Source organism: Pleurodeles waltl, chromosome 6 (assembly GCF_031143425.1).
Source record: "Pleurodeles waltl isolate 20211129_DDA chromosome 6, aPleWal1.hap1.20221129, whole genome shotgun sequence".
NCBI lineage: Eukaryota > Metazoa > Chordata > Amphibia > Caudata > Salamandridae > Pleurodeles > Pleurodeles waltl.
This window is the reverse complement of record NC_090445.1, coordinates 1285814741-1285831464: the sequence shown is the minus strand read 5'-3', so window position 1 is coordinate 1285831464 and position 16724 is coordinate 1285814741.

Below are 16724 nucleotides of genomic sequence, written 5' to 3'. Positions count from 1 at the left end.
CAGTTTCAATAAATGGTGTTGAGGCCTTGGCCTACAGGGACACAGGTGCCAGTTTCACTTTGGTGACTGAAAACCTAGTGCACCCTGATCAACACATCATTGGACAACAGTATAAGATTATTGATGTCCATAACTCCACTAAGTTTCTTCCCTTAGCTATAATTCAGTTTAGTTGGGGTGGAGTTACTGGCCCTAAGCAGGTGGTGGTATCACCTAGCTTGCCTGTAGACTGTCTCTTAGGTAATGACCTAGAGGCCTCAGGTTGGGCTTATGTAGAGTTTTATGCCCATGCAGCCATGCTGGGCATCCCTGAGGAATTGTTCCCTCTCATTTCAACTGAAATGAAAAAGCAAAGGAGAGAAGGCCTGAAAACTCAGGAACCCTCTCCATCAACAGGTAAAAAGGGTATCACAGTATCCCCTAACCACCCTACCATTCAGGATACCATTCCTGTGGTGGGAGAAACCTCTCCTGGGGTGGCACCTGGTCCAAGGGAATCATCAGTTGGCAAAACTGTACTCCCTGAGGTGGAAGTACCTCTCTGTGGGATAACTAACATTGGTGAGAAAAAGAGCACCATTTTAGTTAACATGGAGCATCCCTCCAACCCTCCCAGAGAAATTTTAGTGCAGAAACTCTGCACTGCCTCACAACACTTAGGACAGCATCCCTGCCCTAGTGTGGAGCTGATAGGACAGCATCCCTGCCCTGCTCCAACCCAAGAGAAACAGCATCCCTGTTCTCTCTTCCAGCCATATGTACAAAGTTTTTGCCCAGCTATGGCTTTTCTGAGACAGCATCCCTGTCTGGCATTTCCATCACTACAAATAGGTTCAGTGGACAATTCCCACTGCTCTAAACTAAAACTTACTGATAGAAACTCTGAAAATACATCTTCACATTGTTGCTTAGCTAAAAAACTTCAAACAGGGTGGTTTACATCCCCACAGGGAAGTAACCATATAGTGGATGATAAAGGGAGTAACCAGTCTATTGCAGAGCTACTCTCTACTTATCACCACTTAGACAATAAAGTCTCAACTGGCCAAGGTTAGCCTTATTGTCCTTCGTTTGGGGGGGGGTTGTGTGAGAAAGTAGCCTCTTTCTAGCCTTGTTACCCCCACTTTTGGCCTGTTTGTGAGTGTATGTCAGGGTGTTTGTCACTGTTTTCACTGTCTCACTGGGATCCTGATAGCCAGGCCTCAGTGCTCATAGTGAAAACACTATGTTTTCAGTATGTTTGTTATGTGTCACTGGGATCCTGCTGGTCAGGACCCCAGTGCTCATAGGTTTGTGGCCTATATGTATGTGTCACTGGGACCCTGTCACACAGGGCCCCAGTGCTCATAGGTGTGCATGTATATGTTCCCTGTGTGGTGCCTAACTGTCGCACTGAGGCTCTGCTAACCAGAACCTCAGTGGTTATGCTCTCTCATTATTTTCAAATTGTCACTAACAGGCTAGTGACCATTTTTTACCAATTTACATTGGCTTACTGGAACACCCTTATAATTCCCTAGTATATGGTACTGAGGTACCCAGGGTATTGGGGTTCCAGGAGATCCCTATGGGCTGCAGCATTTCTTTTGCCACCCATAGGGAGCTCTGACAATTCTTACACAGGCCTGCCACTGCAGCCTGAGTGAAATAACGTCCACGTTATTTCACAGCCATTTTACACTGCACTTAAGTAACTTATAAGTCACCTATATGTCTAACCTTTACCCGGTAAAGGTTAGGTGCAAAGTTACTTAGTGTGTGGGCACCCTGGCACTAGCCAAGGTGCCCCCACATTGTTCAGAGCCAATTCACTGAACTTTGTGAGTGCGGGGACACCATTACACGCGTGCACTACATATAGGTCACTACCTATATGTAGCTTCACAATGGTAACTCCGAAAATGGCCATGTAACATGTCTATGATCATGGAATTGCCCCCTCTATGCCATCCTGGCATAGTTGGCACAATCCCATGATCCCAGTGGTCTGTAGCACAGACCCTGGTACTGCCAAAATGCCCTTCCTGGGGTTTCACTGCAGCTGCTGCTGCTGCCAACCCCTCAGACAGGCATCTGCCATCCTGGGGTCCAGCCAGGCCTGGCCCAGGATGGCAGAACAAAGAACTTCCTCTGAGAGAGGGTGTGACACCCTCTCCCTTTGGAAAATGGTGTGAAGGCAGGGGAGGAGTAGCCTCCCCCAACCTCTGGAAATGCTTTGTTGGGCACAGAGGTGCCCAATTCTGCATAATCCAGTCTACACCGGTTCAGGGACCCCTTAGCCCCTGCTCTGGCGCGAAACTGGACAAAGGAAAGGGGAGTGACCACTCCCCTGACCTGCACCTCCCCTGGGAGGTGTCCAGAGCTCCTCCAGTGTGCTCCAGACCTCTGCCATCTTGGAAACAGAGGTCCTGCTGGCACACTGGACTGCTCTGAGTGGCCAGTGCCACCAGGTGACGTCAGAGACTCCTGCTGATAGGCTCCTTCAGGTGTTAGTAGCCTATCCTCTCTCCTAAGTAGCCAAACCCTCTTTTCTGGCTATTTAGGGTCTCTGTCTCTGGGGAAACTTTAGATAACGAATGCATGAGCTCAGCCGAGTTCCTCTGCATCTCTCTCTTCACCTTCTGATAAGGAAACGACCGCTGACCGCGCTGGAAGCCTGCAAACCTGCAACATAGTAGCAAAGACGACTACTGCAACTCTGTAACGCTGATCCTGCCGCCTTCTCGACTGTTTTCCTGCTTGTGCATGCTGTGGGGGTAGCCTGCCTCCTCTCTGCACCAGAAGCTCCGAAGAAATCTCCCGTGGGTCGACGGAATCTTCCCCCTGCAACCGCAGGCACCAAAAAGCTGCATTACCGGTCCCTTGGGTCTCCTCTCAGCACGACGAGCGAGGTCCCTCGAATCCAGCGACTCTGTCCAAGTGACCCCCACAGTCCAGTGACTCTTCAGTCCAAGTTTGGTGGAGGTAAGTCCTTGCCTCACCTCGCTGGGCTGCATTGCTGGGAACCGCGACTTTGCAGCTACTCCGGCCCCTGTGCACTTCCGGCGGAAATCCTTTGTGCACAGCCAAGCCTGGGTCCACGGCACTCTAACCTGCATTGCACGACTTTCTAAGTTGGTCTCCGGCGACGTGGGACTCCTTTGTGCAACTTCGGCGAGCACCGTTTCACGCATCCTCGTAGTGCCTGTTTGTTGCACTTCTCCGGGTGCTATCTGCTTCAATGAGGGCTCTTTGTCTTGCTCGACGTCCCCTCTCTCTGCAGGTCCAATTTGCGACCTCCTGGTCCCTCCTGGGCCCCAGCAGCGTCCAAAAACGCCAAAGGCACGATTTGCGTCTAGAAAGGCTTGTTGGTGTCCTTTCGGCGGGAAAACAATTCTGCACAACTCTCCAAGGCGAGAGGGATCCGTCCACCAAAGGGGCAGTCTCTAGCCCTTTTCGTTCCTGCAGAAACCTCAGCTTCTTCTGTCCAGTCGAAGCTTCTTTGCACCCGCAGCTGGCATTTCCTGGGCATCTGCCCATCTCCGACTTGCTTGTGACTTTTGGACTTGGTCCCCTTGTTCCACAGGTACCCTAGATTGGAAATCCACAGTTGTTGCATTGCTGGTTTGTGTCTTTCCTGCATTATTCCTCTAACACGACTATTTTGTCCTTAGGGGAACTTTAGTGCACTTTGCACTCACTTTTCAGGGTCTTGGGGAGTGTTATTTTTCTAACTCTCACTATTTTCTAATAGTCCCAGCGACCCTCTACAAGGTCACATAGGTTTGGGGTCCATTCGTGGTTCGCATTCCACTTTTGGAGTATATGGTTTGTGTTGCCCCTATCCCTATGTTTCCCCATTGCATCCTATTGTAACTATACATTGTTTGCACTGTTTTCTAAGACTATACTGCATATTTTTGCTATTGTGTATATATATCTTGTGTATATTTCCTATCCTCTCACTGAGGGTACACTCTAAGATACTTTGGCATATTGTCATAAAAATAAAGTACCTTTATTTTTAGTATAACTGTGTATTGTGTTTTCTTATGATATTGTGCATATGACACTAAGTGGTACTGTAGTAGCTTCACACGTCTCCTAGTTCAGCCTAAGCTGCTCTGCTAAGCTACCATTATCTATCAGCCTAAGCTGCTAGACACCCTATACACTAATAAGGGATAACTGGGCCTGGTGCAAGGTGCAAGTACCCCTTGGTACTCACTACAAGCCAGTCCAGCCTCCTACACAACTTGATGCAAAACGTGCCTTTGCTGGAACCAAGGCTTATTGGAGGAATCCAGCGCCAAAACTCACCTGCATCCAACTTCTCTCCGTGGGACATCCAGCGCATCATGCAGGATCCCGCTGACATCTTTCTTGGGTGCATTTCTGCAGTCTTTGTCCAACCTGGGACTCTTCTTTTGCACCCTCTTTTGGGTTGGCAAGGGCTCCAGTCCTTCCTGGAATTTCTTTTGACTTCTGGACTTGGTCTCCTTCCTTTGCAGGTCTTCAGGTCCAGGAATCCACCATTTGTTGTTTGCAGTCTTTCTTGGTTCTTGCAATAAGTCTAATCACGACTTGTAGTGTGTCCTAAGGAAACTTGCAGTACTTTACTCCTGCTTTTATGGGGTCTGGGGTGGGGTAATTTACTTATATTTAGTGTATTCTCACTCTCTCAGCGATTCTGTACACACTACACTTGTCTAGGGGGAATTCGTGATTTGCATTCCACTTTCTTAGCATATGGTTTGTGTTGCCCATAGACCTATTTTCTCCATTGCATTCTATAGCATTTCCTATTGTTTGAACTATCCCATGTCTAATTACTTACCTTATTTTGATGTCTAGTGTATATACTGTGTATAATACCTACCACCAGAAGGAGTATTGCCCCTAAGATATTTTTGGCCTTGTATCACCCAAATAAACGACTTTATTTTTGGTAACACTGAGTATTGCCTTCACTTGTGCATAAGTACTCTGTAACTATAAGCGGTATTGCAGGAGCTTTAGATGTCTCCTAGTCTGCCTTAACTGCTCTACTGTAGCTACCTCTATCAGCCTATGCTGCTAGGACACTACTACATTTCACTAATAAGGGATAACTGGACCTGGTGTAAGGTGTAATTACCCAAGGTACCCACTACAAGCCAGGGCAGCTTCTCACATTGGTGGGGCAGCAGTGGGATAAGTACTTGCAATTGCCTTATCACTTTGTCACTGGTGCTTTTCACAAGAAAAGTATACTGTAATACTTAGAGATATATACAATTATACCTAGCAGTCTCAATCTCACACTAAAGAAATTGTTTGCCAAAATGTTTTCTTTTTCTCTAAAACGTTAGGTGAAATAGTTTTGCTTACTTCTTACTCTTCTCCCTAAATTTTCTATCACTATGTCTTCTATTGAGGCTAGCCCCAGAGTTGTCACGACAACCTATGAAAAACCCTAATTTCAAAAGTCTGAGGGGACTCTACTTAGAAAGAAGCTTAGGGATTGAGAAGGAACTCAATAAGGATTTCTTCTTGAATCTCCTCTTGCAAGATGACCAGGAGCATCCTGAATATCATGCATAATCAGAGGGGGAAATAGAGGGGGAACCTGACCCAGTAGATTCAGGAGAGTGTCCTGAAGATCCAGGGGAGGGTCCTTCCACAGATCTTTCAACTAACGGACTTCCTAGTTTAGCTGGTAGCGGGAAGGTGGTCACACTCAGGTAGAGCTCCCTTCACACCTAGAGGCCAGGTCACAAGGGTTACACAAGTTAGGGAAAGATCCATTTCTGCTCACTACATATCACCTCAGTCTCGTAAGGGTCTCACACATCCAATCCTGAGGATAACTCCCTAGATAGGGAACTCAGAAAGCTGAGATTAGAAGAGGCTAGACTGAGGCTGAAGCCTTTGCTGTAGAAAGGTAATGTCAGGGGTTGGAGTTAGTTCCCCGTGGTGGCAGCAGCATTGAAAGTTTCAGAAATTACAAGGTCAGGGAGGACAACATTAGCTCCAGAAACTTACATAAGATTGTTCCCCCATACTAGGTGGGGGATGATTTTCAAAAGTGGTTTGCTGCACTTTAGAGGGCCTGTAAGGTTCAAAGGGTCCCTCAGAAGCAGTGGGCTGCCATACTTTGGTTGTCCTTCTCTGACAAAGGGAGGGACAGACTCCTCACTGTTAGGGAGGAGGATGCAGACAAGTACAACATTTTAAAAAATACACTCATTGATGGTTTTGGGCTCACCACAGAGCAATACAGAATTACGTTCAGGTAAACCAAGAAAGAATCTTCAGAAGATGGGATTGACTTTGTGGACTGTTCTGTGAAGGCTCTAGAAGGTTGGTTAAATGACAGTAAAGTGTTCAACTACCAGGGTCTGTATAATCTGATTTTGAGAGAGCATATATTTAATAGTTGTGTGTCTGATTTGTTAAACCGGTATCTTGTGGACTCAGATCTGACCTCTCCCCAAGAACTGGGAAAGAAGGCAGACAAATGGGTCAGAACAAGGGTAAGCAGAAAAGCACATACAGGGGGTGACAAATAAAAGAAGAAAGATGGTCAGAAATGTCAGGATAAGCATGGGGATAAAAATAAACATAAAGATCATTCTTCAGGTCCACAACACTCCTCTGGGGCTGGGGATAGATCTTCCTCTTCTTCTCACTCTACACACAATAAAAAGCCCTTGTGCTATGTGTGCAGAGGTAAAGGCCATAGGCCAGGTGATATGTCCTGCCCAGGTAAAGCTCCTGAGCCTACCACTACTAATACATCCACTTCAATGTCTAGTGCCCCTAGCAGTAGTGGTAATAGTGGGGGGACTACTGGCAATAGTCAAACTAAAGGTGCAGTTGGGTTCACTTTTGGGACCATAATAGAAACTGGGATAGACAGTCCCAAGACAGTTTCTGTCACACCTGGTGGCATTGGCCTTGCCACATTGGCTGCTTGTCCCCTTAACATGGTTAAGTACAGGTAGTCAATCTTAATAAATGGTGTTGAGGCCCAGGCCTACATGGACACAGGTGCCAGTACCATTTTGGTGACTGAAAACTTGGTGTCACCTGCACAACACCTCCTTGGGCAGAAGTACCAGGTTATTGATGTCAACAACTCCACTCAGTCTCTCCCCTTAGCTGTAGTGCAACTTAGTTGGGTTGGTGTTACTGGCTCAAAGCAGTTGGTGGTGTCACCAAGCTTAACTGTAGACTGTCTCTTAGGCAATGACCAAGAGGCCTCAGGTTGGGCTGAGGTAGAGTTTAAGGCCCATGCATCCATGCTAGGTATCCCTGAGGAATTGCTTCCTCTCATTTCAGGTGAAATGAAAAAGCAAAGAAGAGAAAGAGGCCTGAAGTCTCAGGATCCTTCTCATCCAACAGGTAAAAAGGGTATCAAAGTATCCCTTCCCCATCCTACCACTAAGGATACCATTCCTGTGGTGGGAGAAACCTCTCCTGGGGTCGAACCTGTACCAAGGGAGCCTATAGCTCCAGCAGCTGAACTCCCAGAGGTAAAAGTTCCTAGGTGTGGAACCACTAAAACAGATAAGCAAAACTGCACTGTTTTAGTAACTTTGGAGCAACCCTCCAGCCCACCCAGAAAAACGTTAGTGCAGCAACCCTGCACTACCTCTGAACACATAGGACAGAAGCCCTGTCCTTGTGTGGAGCTTATAGGACAGCAGCTCTGCTCCAACCGAAGAGAAACAACAACCCTGTTCTCCCTTTCAGCCATATGGACAAAACTTTTGCCCAGCTATGGCCTTCCTGAGACAGCATCTCTGTCTAGCATGCCCATCCTTAGGACAGCAGCCCTGTCTTGACATAGGATCAGTAAAACTGTTACACTGCCCCACTCTAAACTTTAGAAATAGAGAAACTGTGAGTAAGCACTTGCACTGTTCTCTACGCAAAAATCTCCAAACAGGATGGTTTACCTCCCCACAGGGAAGAAAACAGACAGTGAATGATAAAGGGAGTCGCCACTCTATTGCAGAGCCACCCTCCACTTATCACTACTTAGACAATAATGTCTCGACTGGCCAAGGTTAGCCTCATTGTCCCTAATTTGGGGGGTTGTGTAGGAAGGTGGCTTTCTTCTAGCATGGTTATCCCCATTTTTGGCCTGTTTGTCAGTGTTTGTCAGTGTGTTTTTACTGACTCACTGGGATCTTGCTAATCAGGACCCCAGTGCTCATTGTTTGTGGCATATATGTCAGCGTGTTTTACTGTGTTGTCAGTATGCTTGACAGTGTCACTGGAGTTCTGCAATCCAGAACGCCAGTGCTTATGCTCTCTCTGCTTACCAAATTTGTCACTTTAGTCTGGTGACTCTATATTCCAATTCAGATTGGCCCCCCTTATAAGTCCCTAGTATATGGTACCTAGGTACCCAGGGCATTGGGGTTCCAGGAGATCCCCATGGGCTGCAGCATTTCCTTTGCTACCCATAAGGAGCTCATACAAACACTCCTTTAGGACTGCCCCTGCAGCCTGAGTGAAATAGTACACACACTATTTCACTGCCATTTTCACTGCAATAGGTAACTTATAAGTCACCTATATGTCTAACCTTCAGTTACTGAAAGCTAGGTGCAAAGTTACTGTGTGTGAGGGCACCCTTGCACTAGCAATGTTGCCCCCACATTGTCCAGGGCCAAGTTCCCCAGACTTCGTGAGTGCAGGGACACCATTATATATGTCAATGAATATATGTAGCTTCACAATGGTAACTCCGAATATGGCCATGTGAGGTGTCTAAGCTTGTGAAATTGAACCCCCAATCCAAATCTGGAATTGGGGGGGGCAATTCCATGGACCCTGGGGGCTCCGCCATATGTCCCCAGTACTTCCAAACCAGCTCTCTGAGGTTTCCACTGCAGCCCCAGCTTCTGCCACCTCACAGACAGGTTTCTGTCCTCCTGGGGATTGAGCAGCTCAATCCCAGGAAGGCAGAACAATGCATTTCCTTTAGAAGAGGGGTGTTACACCCTCTCCCATTGGAAATCGGTGTTACAACCATGGGAGAGGTATCCTCCCAGAGCCTCTGGAAATGCTTTGAAGGGTACAAATGGGAACCCTCCTTGCATAATCCAGTCTACACCGGTTCAGGCCATAACAGGAAAATTATCAAACACAAGGCAAGTCATGATCAGTAAACATATCAGCATGAATGCCCATAACAGGAACATTAGCAAACACAAGGCAAGTCATGAGCACAAAACATATCAGCATAATTGCCAATAATGGACATGTTACAACCAAATGCACATGCATTTATTATTAAGGCACCTCAAATGTCACAAAGGAAAGGGGACCCCCAGCGCTCGTCGGTGTCAAAACAGGGGGCGCCTGATGATTGGGGGAGTAGGATAACACGCACCCCCACTGTTCTTCTGTAGGGGCCCCTACAAGGGCATGCACCCAAACCGGGATGCCTACTGTCCCTGCAGACCACCTGGGGCCACGACTGGCCCTCCTGGGGGAGCAGAGAGTCAAAGAGAAAGGGTCCCAGTGCAGTGGGGGGCCTCCAATGAGGCCTCCTCCCCACCTGTCCTGCACTTTCACCTGATGCGGTGCACGAATCTGATAGCAGTGGTGAAGCCTGACAACAGTCAGGGCTGGATGGTGCCCCAGGGGCACTTTCCGTAGTGCGCTTCGCTCCGGGGGCACTGCTAGAAGCGCACTCGCTCCAGGTTTCATTTCTTCGTGCCCCAGGGGCACCTGCCCAGTATGCTTCCGACGCACTTTAACACAAGGAATGCCTTGGTCACTGTGGGAATTCTCCCCGGCAGCAGCAACACCATCAAGTGTTCTCCAGGGGCCATAGGCGAGGAACAAAACATTTGCACATCATGGTAGTCATAAACAGAAAGCGCATTTCTAGGCGCTATGCCACAAAGATGAAGTGCTCCTCATGTGCTTTAGCAATTAAATTCAAAAGGTTGCAGAGGGCAGGGGTCACAGCACCCAGCCTCTAGGAACACTAAGGTGGAGCACAGGGCAGCAGGACCCAGCAACAGACCAGCACAAAGGGGATGCAGACAGTGGAAGTTCCTCCAAGTGACCCAGCAGGTCACAGATCAGCACAGCGGCAGCACTCCAAGGCAGTACCTAGTGAGTCCCTCCAGCAGCATTCTTGGTCCAGTTACAAGCTTGTTAAAAAGTGTCAAGTGTCTCTTTTTCATGAGGAAATCCCCTGTTCTTATACTCAGTTTTGCAAAGGTTTAACAAAGAGGAGGGGAGCAGGTTCCAATCAGTTACAAATGGTTCCAGGAGTGTCTTCTCTCTTCTCCAGCACAGGCTCCAGACATCAGATGGGGGTAAACAAGCCCTTTGTGTCAGGCCAGGGCACATCTTTTACAAATGCAGGTGTGCTCCGCCTCCCCTTATCTCAGCCCTGGAAGACCATTCAATATGTAAATGCACATCTGTGACACCTCCACCCTCACTGTGTACAGGCTGTCTGAAAGGTATGTACAAAGCCCAACTGTCACTCTGTCCAGAAGTGGATCGGAATCAAGCTGCAAAACATCAGTCATAAGCACAGAGAAAAGCTCACTTTCTAGAAGTGGCAGTTCTATAATGGTAATAAAAAACCCACTTACACCACTGAGCAGCATTTCTCACTACCATTACAACCATACCAAACATGTCTATGCTACCCCTCATAAATCAGACAGTTCCCCCTAATCACAAGGCAGGGCATTGCCAATTCAATCGTATCAGAAGCCAGCACTCTCAAAAACTTCCAGATGGCTCTCTGGCATTTCCATTACCTATTAAGGCTGAGCTACTAAGTTTGATTCTCCATTCAATCTTACTTCCCCCCCCCTTTTAATTTCCGCTCATTATTTATTTCTAAAAGATTACATTCACCTCACTTATACGTCTGTTATTATTCGCATTCAATTATTGTTTATATTACCTAATCCAAACGAGCCCAAAGTATAATATCTTTCTCTTGAACTTGTCCACATGTGTTTCTAATTGTCTTTTGTCCTGGGTCTAGCGCCAAAGTGAGGCTTGTCTCCAGAGGCTATTTATAGAAGGAGAGTCAGGTCTGACTTTCCCTTGTATCCAGACTTCAGAATTGAGAAAATACGGCATTCCACACTGTGGGAAGGTGCTGCCAGTCTGCCCAGGTCTTATATTAAGGTAAAAAAGATTATTTTCTCACCTCAAGCTGTCATTCATTTAGATTCCACAGGTTCATGAATGCTTTTAATTTTTTAGGTGACAAAGGCACCATTCTGGGTCAGACAGTGGTGAGTTATGCCTTAATATAACTTGCTACCACAAATACTAATTTTAATATAAGCTTTTTCACTGAATTGAGACCCCTTTTTTCCAGATACCAATATTCCACATTCAGATGAAGCTTTCTTTAATAACTCCAACCTTTCACCAGTACATATATTATTTTAAATATACCCCTTTTTGTTTCTATGCATCATAACACACTTCTTACTGATGTTCTTTTCCTTGACAGGTCATTGTTTGTCCTGATGAGACGCTGGAATCCAGCAGGAGTGTCAAAACGTTGTCGACACGCTAATCGGACAAGACCTCTTCGATTATGTTTTGAATTATAAATGTATTGAAAAGCAGACTTCATAACCTGATAAGAGGCTGTCTTTGTGAGACACTCCAAAGATCACAGAACTTTAAGCGATTTTTGATTGCTTTATGGTGTGGCGTCTCTTTTCTCACTTGATGATCACTTGTTTCAACTATCGCTCTTTGTTTATTTTCCTAAAGTGTGCTTATAAAAATGATTCCTCAATAGATGCGGATGCAGCTTTCAAAGCATTAAAAACACATTTTTCGCCTTCATTTAAGAACTTTATGCATGAGTTAACCAGTAGCAAGATTTTTCTGCTATAGTATTTTAATTGATTTTAAGTGAGTTTCACGTGGATTTGTATTTTGTGATAATTATACCCAGGTTCACGTGGACATTCTCGGTTGCTCTTGTACATGTTTAGGGGCAATATGAATAAAGCTTCAAGTTATCAATGTCTGGCGATGTGGTAAATGGGTTTTCCACCTGTCAATGGTACAGACTTGTTCGACATAGGCAGTAGTGCAGTCTGCAGCTACTGCATGGTTGGTAGCAGGAATACTGGTTCACAAAAAGACAGGTCAGATCTCGTCATTTATCCTTCCTGAGGCCGGCTTGGGCAGAAGCAACAGCAAATGAGGTATTAGCAAGGTACTCTTCTTTAAAAATGTTTCAAGATGTGCATGTTGGAAAGCACCGTGGCAACGCAGGGAGAGAAGCTATTACTTGTATTAGTCACTTCTCTGCTGACCGTTGGGTCAGCCTCACTTCATTTCAAAATTTTGCCTTCGCAGAGCTATTGGCAGCTCAGGAGCTAAAATATAATTCACCCAGCATTTAATAAATAAGGGAAAACTAATAGGAGGGCCTTCACCTTTACATTAAAATCTTTTGTGAAGTGGAAAGGAAAATTGTGACATTTAGGTTAAGGAAACTTGCATTTCGTGATCAAAAGTTGTGAATCCTAGTTTGTTTTAATGGAATACAGGAGTTACCCTAGCCTTTGGCTTGCAGATCCGTGCCCCCGTCACCAAGTGACTTTTACCCTACTTAGCTTGCTCTGTTTTAGCGCATTTATTTAATAAAATCTTTTAAGATGTCTGCCTTGGTTTTAGTTAGGCCCATGTTTTAGTGTGCATTATCAGTGCCACTGCGCTAAGGCGTCAATATCAAGCTACAAAGATTAACAAACTGTATGTGTTCACATTAGGTATTTTCCCTCTTCACGCTTTCGAGGAAATTGTTTATATAAATTACCATCCCCAGCATGTCTTGTTATCTATTGTTTGGGGACTGACCTACGTCAGGGTTCCAAAAAGATCTGTTTAAATACTCCTCACTTAAACAGATAGTCAGAGGGATTCCAAACAGATGCCATCGCTGATATCGAGCATGCACATCGCCTTGACCCTGACCCAGTCTTCGTGTTCTACGGAGTCTGAGCTATAGACCTAATTCCAAGGTAACAAGGATTGGGGGGCTCTTCTCTTGCACATAGCATTGGCAGATTAGGTTTAACACACCTAGCTCTCTTTTAGGCTAGAGAATAGGTACATCATGTTAAGGTATTAGGATGTATCTCATACTTTATGTCATTTCATGTCATTGTAAGAAGTGGGGGTCTTTGTATTAATGACTCTTGTCTTTACATTCTGTTTCTTGCACTGTTCATTATCCTAAGCATTGCAGCCCATGCAACTTACTGCAGATTGAAATTTTGATAAATAAAACCTATTGAAACTTTACTGTATCTTCTTCATTGCCTGTGTTTGATTGAGTCTTGGTGTTCATGTGAGAAAGGGGTAATCTCCGTTTAACCACAACACCCCCTGAGATGTCACAATCTTGAGTCCATGCGTAAAGGCTGCCACAAATCACCTTTTACTGTTTGGGTTTTTGGTGAGGTGCTTCTTGTGAGCCAGTAGGGTTGCAACGACAGTTGGGACTTGTTGTAGGACTGGAATAGTCGCCCACAAACATAAGTACTGTCATCCTTAAACCAGCAGTCTTGCCTAGATCAACAGTAAAACTACGACATGGCGCCACCAAGGATGATGTTAGGCACTAATTTACAGATACCCCAATTATCACTGACTCACGTACAACAGCTACCCTAAGTACCATTATAAAGAGACGTCAGTGGTCTTGGGGAAGATCCTCCTCAGCTGAACAGGGAGCACCTAATTAGGCTGTAAGTTGTTCAAACTCGAACTCATAAAAGGACTTTACTCTTCATTTGGTGTTCCATCTTTTATATCCCTTATACAATATGGCTAATGCCATAGATATTCCAGAGAATGTTAGACATGCATTATCATTACATCTAGTAGGGCATGGCTTATCAGATGAGGGCGGGGATATTACATTCATAGTAGAACCTAGTGAAGCTCACCAAACAGTACCATTCTACTGTTGGGTCACCTTTCCTGAGAAAGACCAAAGATTATTTACATTCCACATATACAGAATTGCAAACGTACCTCAACTGTAGCAAGCATACCAGTATTTTGAGATTCAGATTACTTATCAAGAACTTCAGAACTGGTTTAATGGCACCCTACCACATGTAAACCAACCCGTGAGATTACGTCCCGTAGGTAACGATGACCACTGATAACCAGGAGCTAGAGAGCCCTCACACACCCAATAGGATGTCAAGCTTCATCACTGGGCACGCTCCTCGTCAGACTGGCGCTACAATGTCTGACGGGCCACCCCTTAAAAAGGTGGTGGTTCTTAGCCGGATATCTTTTACCAATGGTAGTCAGACCTATGATGAACACGTACTGTTGGTATTTGCAAGAGAGAAAGAAAAATAAAATTGGCTCTAAACCATAACCGTCATATTTAATAATTCAAGTTGATTTAGGCCAAGATTAAAAGATGAAAATGGAGAGTACTTATGGAGATGATGCTCAGCTGCACTCTTAATCCGAATCGATAAAGGGAAGTGGGTGATATCCCATATCCTATGGTGCTAGGTCAACATGTTTCGCGTCTAAGTGGTCACATAGGATCCAGTGACGCTTCTTCAGGACCAGAAATATCACTTCTCCTGATAATATTACCAAAGCCCAATTAGGATATGATGAAGTAAGAACTGGTCAGTCACTTACTCTTATAGGCTGCACGTCATGGTCAGTCTAGTCAGCAAGTCGCCCATCCCATCTTAAGGTACGACCTTCATAGGAGTACACAGGCCCAAGAACCAAGAATGCGGTAGAGATCAGCATCTTGGAACTTGCCGGGACCTACCCGGGGCCCGCGTTCCTGCAGATGAAGCTTGACATCCTATTGGGTGTGTGAGGGCTCTCTAGCTGCAGACCTGTGAAACTTATACCTTGAACTACTAACACTTTACAGATGACTTGTTCATTTCGTAATGCGAACTTTGAACACTACACCAGCGCTTCCAGCACCACCAGCACCTGCTGGATATCAATTGGCTACTGGGATTAATCTACAAACCGCATGCTGTCATGGGTAAGGTACCCACAGAACGAGTCGAAATACTGTTCTGGATAGCCCAGAAAACAAATCAGCTGGAAGCTGTGTTTCACCGTAGGGCGACCACAGGAGAAACATAGAATTCTCTCCATGGGGTACAGTCTTTGCTACAATTTGTACTTCCACACATGGTACCCCAACACTTGCCAATTTGCCGGAAGTGTTAAAACAAATACAGAATGAGCACGGGCCGCACCAGCCCTAGATTTGGGGATGAAATTAATGTGTAACTGTGAGAAAGTAGCCTCTTTCTAGCCTTGTTACCCCCACTTTTGGCCTGTTTGTGAGTGTATGTCAGGGTGTTTTCACTGTCTCACTGGGATCCTGCTAGCCAGGGCCCAGTGCTCATAGTGAAAAACCTATGTTTTCAGTATGTTTGTTATGTGTCACTGGGACCCTGCTAGCCAGGACCCCAGTGCTCATAAGTTTGTGGCCTATATGTATGTGTTCCCTGTGTGATGCCTAAATGTCTCACTGAGGCTCTGCTAACCAGAACCTAAGTGGTTATGCTCTCTCTGTACAAATTGTCACTAACAGGCTAGTGACCAATTTCACCAATTTACATTGGCATACTGGAACACCCTTATAATTCCCTAGTATACGGTACTGAGGTACCCAGGGTATTGGGGTTCCAGGAGATCCCTATGGGCTGCAGCATTTCTTTTGCCACCCATAGGGAGCTCTGACAATTCTTACAAAGGCCTGCCACTGCAGCCTGAGTGAAATAACGTCCACGTTATTTCACAGCCATTTACCACTGCACTTAAGTAACTTATAAGTCACCCATATGTCTAACCTTTACCTGGTAAAGGTTGGGTGCTAAGTTACTTAGTGTGTGGGCACCCTGGCACTAGCCAAGGTGCCCCCACATTGTTCAGGGCAAATTCCCCGGACTTTGTGAGTGCGGGTACACCATTACACGTGTGCACCATACATAGGTCACTACCTATGTATAGCTTCACAATGGTAACTCCGAATATGGCCATGTAACATGTCTAAGATCATGGAATTGCCCCCCCCAATGCCATCCTGGCATTGGTGAGACAATCCCATGATCCCACGGGTCTCTAGCACAGACCCGGGTACTGCCAAACTACCTTTCCCGGGGTTTCACTGCAGCTGCTGCTGCTGCCAACCCATCAGACAGGTTTCTGCCCTCCTGGGGTCCAGCCAGGCTTGGCCCAGGAAGGCAGAACAAAGAACTTCCTCAGAGAGAGGGTGTTACACCCTCTCCATTTGGAATAAGGTGTCAGGGCTGGGGAGGTGTAGCCTCCCCAAGCCTCTGGAAATGCTTTGATGGGCACAGATGGTGCCCATCTCTGCATAAGCCAGTCTACACTGGTTCAGGGATCCCCCAGCCCTGCTCTGGCGTGAAACTGGACAAAGGAAAGGGGAGTGACCACTCCCCTGACCTGCACCTCCCCTGGGATGTACCCAGAGCTCCTCCAGTGTGCTCCAGACCTCTGCCATCTTGGAAAGAGAGGTGCTTCTGGCACACTGGACTGCTCTGAGTGGCCAGGGCCAGCAGGTGACATCAGAGAGTCCTTCTGATAGGCTCCTTCAGGTGTTGCTAGCCTATCCTCTCTCCTAAGTAGCCAAACCTCCTTTTCTGGCTATTTAGGGTCTCTGCTTTGGGGAATTCCTTAGATAACGAATGCAAGAGCTCATC